An 8,388-nucleotide genomic window follows, 5' to 3' on the forward strand; every position below is an offset into this window, starting at 1 on the left:
GACCCGGTGGCTTAAAACTCACACTAGGCATGTGTGTGTGCATGCCCAAAATCCTGAGAGGAGAATGGAGTGTGCAGGATTGTGGTATGACCATCCCCCCTACATGGTGATTTCTCACCTTCTGTCTCTCTGGTGAGTACATGCGCACTATAGCAAAAATCTCTCTGAAAAAAAAATCTCTCTGAAAAAAAAGAAACAGGTAAATATATATATATATATATATATATATTATATACACACAAACACGTCTATATGAAAGTATTAATGGAATATTATTGATGATAACATGCATGATTAAGTCACTATGCAGTTTATTCTAGATGGGAAACCACATTTAGTATGTTGTGATGAAGCTCAGGGAATGAAGGTAAATTAATTTTAAAAAAAGTTTCAGGAGAAAAAAAACACTAAAACTGTTCCTATCAAATTTTTTTTAGAAAACGCGTATTTGATGACTGCAGTAAGTTATATAGCCCCAGCTAGGGGCTATAAACTACTACATACTACTTTATAGTATGTTCATTCTACTCACTGAGGTTTATGCCTAAAGTCAGACTTGGGCTCTTGTATATGTGTATATCAGCTGTGCTGGCTATTGCAAATATTTAGACTAATTAAGTTCATTAGCAAATCAATTAAAAGGGGGGAGGGAAGGCATAGAAAGCAACCATGGATACCAGAGACAATGTGGGAGGAGGGTGAGACACGTCAGAGGGTGAGGGATAGGGAATCAAGGATGCCAAAAAAAAAAGGCAAAATATACAAGACATAAGAAATGGAAAATTATTTCTTGATAACAGGTATGTTGATGTGCTTGATTGAGCCAATATACAGTGTATTCTGGATGGAAAATTCATTTTGTATGTTGTAATAATGTATAGTGAATTAATGTAAAAAAAATTTTAAGAAAAGGGATAAAATAAAGGATTATGACATAATTACCAGTCCAAAACAAAACAAAACAAACAAAAACAAAACAAAACAAAACAAACAAACTAAAAACCATGTCCTGTGCTTATCATTTTGCACCATAGAAGGGAGAAAATAGCACAGAATTATGTCAAAGTGAAGGGAAACACACAAGCTAAGAGTTACGGAAACCTTTTCCTGCATATTAGTGAGATCAATTCATTATCGAATGACTAACAGGGAAAAACCTCAAGGATAAGAGAGCCAAGTAATTGATCTCAAACAGGTAAACACAGCAACTTGTCTCCAAATATAAAAAAATTAGAGGATATTAACAAAATATCAGAAAAATAATTCAGAATACTTATGGCAATGAGTCTTTATGAGACACAAAAGAAAAGGAACACTGAAATTGAGATGAGGAAATCCTTCCACAATATGAAAAAACAACTAGACACCATAAAAAAGAGTCAAATGAAACTATTAGAGATGAAGACTGTGATACAGGAAATCAAAGCCTCCCTCAAAAGTATTAAAAGAAGATTGGGGACCAGCACTTAGTGTAATGCCTATGTCTCTGGACTCCCATGTAGTCAACCGCAGTTCGAGTCCTGGACCCGGTGGTTTAAACTCACGCCGGGCGCATGTGCATGCGTGCCCAAGATCCCGAGAGGAGAATGGTGGAAAAGGGTTTGTGGTGTGGCCATCCCCCTGGGGATAATTTCTCACTTTCTGTCTCTCTCTGTCTTTCTGGCAAGCTCATGTGCCCTATAACAAAAACCTCTCCAAAAAAAAAAAAAAAGGAACATGCAAAAGATAAAATCTCGGAGGTAGAAGACAAAACCTCTAACTTAGAAAAAAGTCACTAAAATAATCCACAAAAGAATGAAGACAACATACCAAAAATACTAGATACCACTAAAAACCCAAACATGCAAATAATTGGTATCCCCGAAGGTGAAGAGACTAATAAGGGCATTGACAATCTACTTCACAAAATCCTAGAAGAAAAATTTCCAAGTCTAGAAAAACACTCAAACAATCAGACCTAAGAAGTGCAAAGAACCTCAAACAGAAGCAACCAAAGATCCTCTCCAAGGTACATCATAGACAGATTGGCTAAAACTACAGAAAAGACAAGACACTAAAATTGGCAAGAGAGTGAGGTGAGTGAGGTCAAGTTATTTACAAAGGCTATCCCATCAGACCTCTTATTGGAAACAATGAAAGCAAGAATGAGGAAATATATTCAAATTATTAAACGAAAAACAATTTCAAACAAGATTACTATATAGGGCAAGATTATCCTTCATATGGGAAGAAAAGAAGAGAAATTGTAGGATAAACAATAACTGAAAAAATTTACCAACTCCAGACCAGCTCTTCACGAAGTTCTGAGGGGAGTGCTATTCCAAAAAAACTAAAGACAGACAGACAGAAATAAGAGAACAAAAACCTACGAATAATATGGCCAACTTAATGACAGAAACAGATTGAAATATCGATAATAAGGTTGAATGCTAATGGTTTAAATTCCCCAATCAAGAGACATAGACTGGTTGAACGGATAAAAATCAGAAACTCTCCATCTGCTGCCTACAAGAAAGCCATCCCATGGATAAAGACATACATAGACTTAAAGTAAGGATTGAAAAAGATATTCCATACAAACGGAAACAAAAAAGAATGGGAGTCACGATACTGATTTCAGAAAAAATAGGCTTTAAGACAAAAACTGTAAGAAGAGACAAAGAAGAGCACTGTATAATAGTAAAAGGTCTAATTCATCAAAAATATATAATACTGGGGCCAGTAGGTGATTGAGGACGCTGGACTCCCACATGGCTGACCTTGGTTTGAGTCCTGGATCTGGTAGCTTGCTTTCTCACTTTCTCTCTCTCACTCTATCTCTGTCTGGTCAAATTAAATAAATAAAGTTAAATTTTAAAAAAATAAAAAATAAATAAATAACCTGTATCATTTATTTTAAAAAAAAGATATAATACTTATAAATATCTATGCACCCAATTATTAAGAACCCAAATATGTGAAGAAAGACTTTGAGATATAAAAGGTGAGACAGACTGCAACACATTAATTGTTGGGGATCTCAACACCTCATTGTCTTCTTTAGACAGATCATAGAGACAAAAAATGAACAAAGAGATGCTGGACCTAAATGAGTCCATAAATCAGATGGACTTGACAGACATCTACAGAAATTTCCACTCAAAAACTAGAAAATATACATTTTTCTCACCCCCCACAAGGTACCTTTTCGAAGACTGACCACATGATAGGGCACAAAACAATCCTTTGCATATTCAAAGGCATAGAAACTATATCCAGCATCTTCTCTGACCATGATGAAATTAAAATTGATATTAGATTCAGTAAAACCTTAGAAAATACAAAATACATGGAAACTAGAAAACCTACTTTTTAATGACTTCATGACTATCGAGAGATTAAAGCTAAAATCAAAAGATTCATGGAAACAAACAATAATGAGTGCACAAGTTTCCATATTCTATGAGACACTATAAAAATAGTCATAAGAGGGAAGTTCATAGAAATTAGTGCACAAAAGAAAAAAATGAAGATGGCAAATGGAAAACCTAACATCACTCCACTGAGAATTGGAAAAACAACAACAAAATCCAAAACAATGCCAGGAGAAAAGAAATAATAAAGATTTGAGCAGAACTAAATGAAATAGAAAATAAATGAATTATACAAAAAATAAATGAACCCAAAAGCTGGTTCTTTGAAAAGATAAGCAAAATCGACACATCATTAGCTAGACTAAGAAGAAGAGAGAAAGGAACCAGATAAATCAAATTTGCAATGTAACAGGAAATATTACAACAGACAAAACAAAAATACAGGATACCATGAATGACTATATCCCAAGAAACAAGAAAGCCTGGATGAGATGGAAAAACTCTTGGACACAAAAATCTACCAAGATTGACTCATAAGGACATAGAAAGCCTAAATAGACCCATAACAAGCCAAGAGATTTGATCAGTAATAAATAACCACCCAACATAGAAATACCCAGATCCTGATATCTTCACTTCTGAATTCTACAAAACTTTTAAAGAAAAGATAATATCATTCTACTCAAATTATTTTAAAATATCTAAAAAGAAGGAACTGTCCCAAACTCATTTAAGAAGCTTCCATCACCCTCATTCCCAAAACTGATAAGGCTATGACTAGAGAGGAAAACTACAGGCCAATATCTTTTATCAATATAGATGTAAAAACTTAATAAAATACTAGCAATTCATATCCAAAAACATATTAAAAATATTATTCATTAGGCTTTATTACAGGGATGCAAGCATAGTTCAAATAAAAAAAATACATGTAATACACCATATTAACACAATAGAGATTAAAAACCACATATTTTTTCAATCAATGCTGAAAAGGCATTTAACAATATACAATATCCCTTCATGATTAAAAATCTCAGAAAAATCGGCATAGAGGGATCATTTCTTAGCATAATAAAAGCCATCTATGAAAAAAATCTATTGCTAATTTTATACTGAATGAGAGAAAGCTAAAAGCTTTTCCACTAAAGCTGGTACAAGACCAGGCTGCTCACTCTCTGCACTCCTAATCAATATAGTGGTTGAAGTCCTAGCCAATGCAATTAGACTAGAGAATGAAATAAAAGGCATTACAATAGATAAAGAAGAGTTGAAATTACCTCTATTTGCAGATGACATGATTGTATACATAGAAGAACCAAAGGTATTCATGAAATAATTTCTCAAAGTAATAAATAAATATAGTGGCAGGATAAAATATCAACTTCCAAAAATTTGTAGCATTTCTATGTACAAGCAAACAGAGGCAGAACTGAAGAAAGTAATCCATTAACCATAGACATAAAAAGTTTAAGATACCTAAGAATAAATCTAACCAAGGAATTCAAGGACCTCTACAAGGAAAACTATAAAAATCTTAAAAAAAAAAAATTGAAAATGACAGGAAAAAAAAAGTGGAAGAACATTCCATCTTCCTGCATTGGAAGAGTTGATGTAATAAAAATGGCAATTCTATCAAAACTAACCTACATAGGTAATGGAATCCCTATAAATTTACCAGAGACATTCTTCACAGAACTAGAAAAGACAATCATAGAATCTATCTAGAATCATAAAATACTCCGTATTGCAAAAGAAGAGTGGAGAGGGTGGCATCACACTCCTTGACCTCAAAGTTTATTATAGAGCTGTGATAATCAGAACAGCAAGGTACTGACACAAAAACATATATGTGGACCAATGGAACAGAATAGAGGCTCAAGAAATAAACTCCAAAACATATAGACAACTGATCTTTGACAAAGGGTACCAGTCAAACCAGTGGGAAAAGGAAAACATCTTTAGCAAACAGTACTGCAAAAACTGAGTATCCAGGGACCAGCAGTTAGCATAATGGCTATATCGCTGAACTCCCATGTAGTTGACCACGGTTTGCGTCCCGGACCCGGTGGCTTAAAACTCACACCGGGTGCATGTGAGTGTGTGCCCAAGATCCTGAGAGGAGAACAGAGGAGAAGGGATTGCAGGGTGGCCATCCGCCCTGGGAGGGGGGTGATTTCTCACTTTCTGTCTCTCTGTCTCTCTCTGTCTGTCTGACAAGAGCATGCGCACTATAGAAAAAAAAAAAACTCTCAAAAAAAAACCCCAAAAAACTGAGTATCCAGCAGCAGAAAGATTCATCTGAACCCCTGTTGCTCACTATTAACAAAAATCAACTCAATGTGGATCAAAGATTAAACCTAAGACCTCAAACTATAAAACTACTGGTGGAAACCACTGGGGAAATGCTGGGAGACATTTGGGAAGGCAAAAAGTTCTTAAATAAGATCCCCAAAGCATAGGCAATAATTGCCAAAATATAGAAGTTGGATTACATCAGATTAAGAAGTTTCTGCATTGCAAAGACATAGTAATTAGTGTGAATCAACAACTCTCATAATGGGAGACCATTTTTGTAAACTATGCCTCAGATAAGAAACTGATAATCAGAATATACAGGGAACTCAAGAAGCTTACTTGGAAAAAAAATAAAAAAAGACTAACCCAATTAAAAGATGGGAGAATGAGTTGAATAAATGACTAAGGAAGACATACAAACAGGTAAAAAGCAGATGAAAAGATGCTCAAAATCTCTAATCATAAGGGAGATGTGAATCAAAACCACAATGAGATACCACCTAATCCCAGTCAGAAGAGTGAAGATCAAAAAGAAAAAAAAAATGATAAATGCTAGTGCAGATATAGTGAAAGCAGAACTCTCTCCTACAATGTTGGTCTCAATGTAAATCGGTCCAGCCACTGTGAAGAATGATATGTAGGTTCCTCAAAGACATAAAAATAGAACTACCATACAATCCAGAAATTCAACTACTGGGTATCTATGCAAAGGACAGGAGAAGGTTCCATTGGCAAAGCACTAACATATCTATGTTTATTGAGGCATTACTCATGATTGCTAGACATGGAATCAACCCAAATGTCCACGAACAGATGAATGGATTGAAAATGTGTGGCAAACATACTACATGGAACACTATTCAGTCATATATATAGCACTGAAAATAGTTATGGACGCTGGAAACAGTGTGGAAGGATGGTGGGATAGGAGAAGAGTATAGGGAAGGAAATTAAGGAGAAAAAATAGAGAGGTAAGACATTTGTGGGACACAGAAATGGTTTATTACCTGTTGACAATGCACATAGTTTTCTCAATTGAACTGGTCTGAGGTGAATTTCATGTTAGGTAAATTCTCTTTACAAGCTAATTGATGTATAGTGATTGTATAATAATAATAATATGACAAAACAAAGATGTGCCAATGAGCTGAACAGGCAGCTCTGCAAGGAAGACAAACAAACAGCCAAATAGAATGTGAAAAAAATCTTTGATATCCTTTTCATAAAAGAGATGCAAATCAAAAACACAAGATACCACTTAACACCAGTCAGAATGGCTAAGATTACAATGATAAAGAATGATAATTGCTGATGAAGCTGTGTTGAAATGGAAACCCTCCTACAATGTTGGTGGGAATGTAAATTACTACAGACACTGTGGAGAACAATATGAAGTTTCTTTAATACAGATACAACAACCATATGATTCAGTTTCCATTCTTGCATATCTACCCAAACAATAGGAATACACTCAGCCAGAAAAGCACTTACACATCCATGTTTATTGTGGTATTATTTATAATTCTTTTTTTTTTTTTTGAGAGGTTTTTGCTATAGGGTGCATGTGCTCACTAGAAAGACAGCGAGAGACAGAGAGAACAAAAGCGAGAAATCACTCCCAAGGGGGGATGGCCATGCCACAATCCCTTTTTCTCCATTCTCCTCCCAGGATCCTGGCACGCATGCACACGTGCCCGGCATGAGTTTAAGTCACCGGGTCTGGAACTCAAACCACAGTCAACTACATGGAAGTCCAGCAACATAGCCATTATGCTAACTGCTGGTCCCATTCATAATTCTTAACACATGGAACCAATCTAAATGTCCACAGCAGATAAATGAATTGAAAATGTATGGTACATATTACATAACAAATTACTACTAAGTCATAAAAATAAACAAATAAATAAATAAATAAATAAATAAATAAATAAATAAAAACGAGACGTTGGAATTTGATAGAATGTGGATAAATATGGAAGATTTACTGCTAAGCAAAGTGACCCAGACTATGAAGGAGAGCCATTGTATGCCCCAACTCAATATATACCAAATGCACTTTATGGCAGAAACTGAAAGATTGGAAAGTATAATAGCAGGGAGTCCAAATGTAGATTATAGAGAGAGTAAAGGAGAGGGAGGGTAACAGAGGATGGGAGGGAGGTGATCAGGGGAAAAAATCTTTTAATAGATAAAAAAACGAAAAGTGATCTGTGGGTAAGAATATATGATATTGTCTTTGACTTGACAAATATGCACTGTATTCATGCTGGGGAAAACCATTGCAAATATGTACCATGACTGAATGTAAGAAAAAATCAAAATTTGTTATTATCACCTCAAACCCTGTTAAGATAACAATGAAAAGGCAAATAAATAAAAATAAAAACAGAAAACAACAAGAAAAAAATAACAATAAAAAATACTGTACATTAGATTGTAGTACATGAGGACTATAGGTAGTGAAGGCATATTACATTCAGGATTTTTGTTAAATGGGTAAATTATAGCTGTTCTTCCCAGAGTGGAGAAATAGGTAGCTATGTGAGATGATGGATATGATCATTTGTTTTACCGTTTTGCTGTATTTGTGTATCATAATATCATGTTATACAAGGGGAACTTAAAAAGTTCATGGAAAATGGAATTAAAGTGTGAGTTTACTTAGTACAAAAATTGTTAGAAGGCCATACATAGTTTTTTTATATGAATTTTCCATGAACTTTATGAAGACTAC

Source organism: Tupaia chinensis, unplaced genomic scaffold (assembly GCF_000334495.1).
Source record: "Tupaia chinensis unplaced genomic scaffold, TupChi_1.0 Scaffold143370_1, whole genome shotgun sequence".
In the NCBI taxonomy this organism is placed as follows: Eukaryota; Metazoa; Chordata; class Mammalia; order Scandentia; family Tupaiidae; genus Tupaia; species Tupaia belangeri.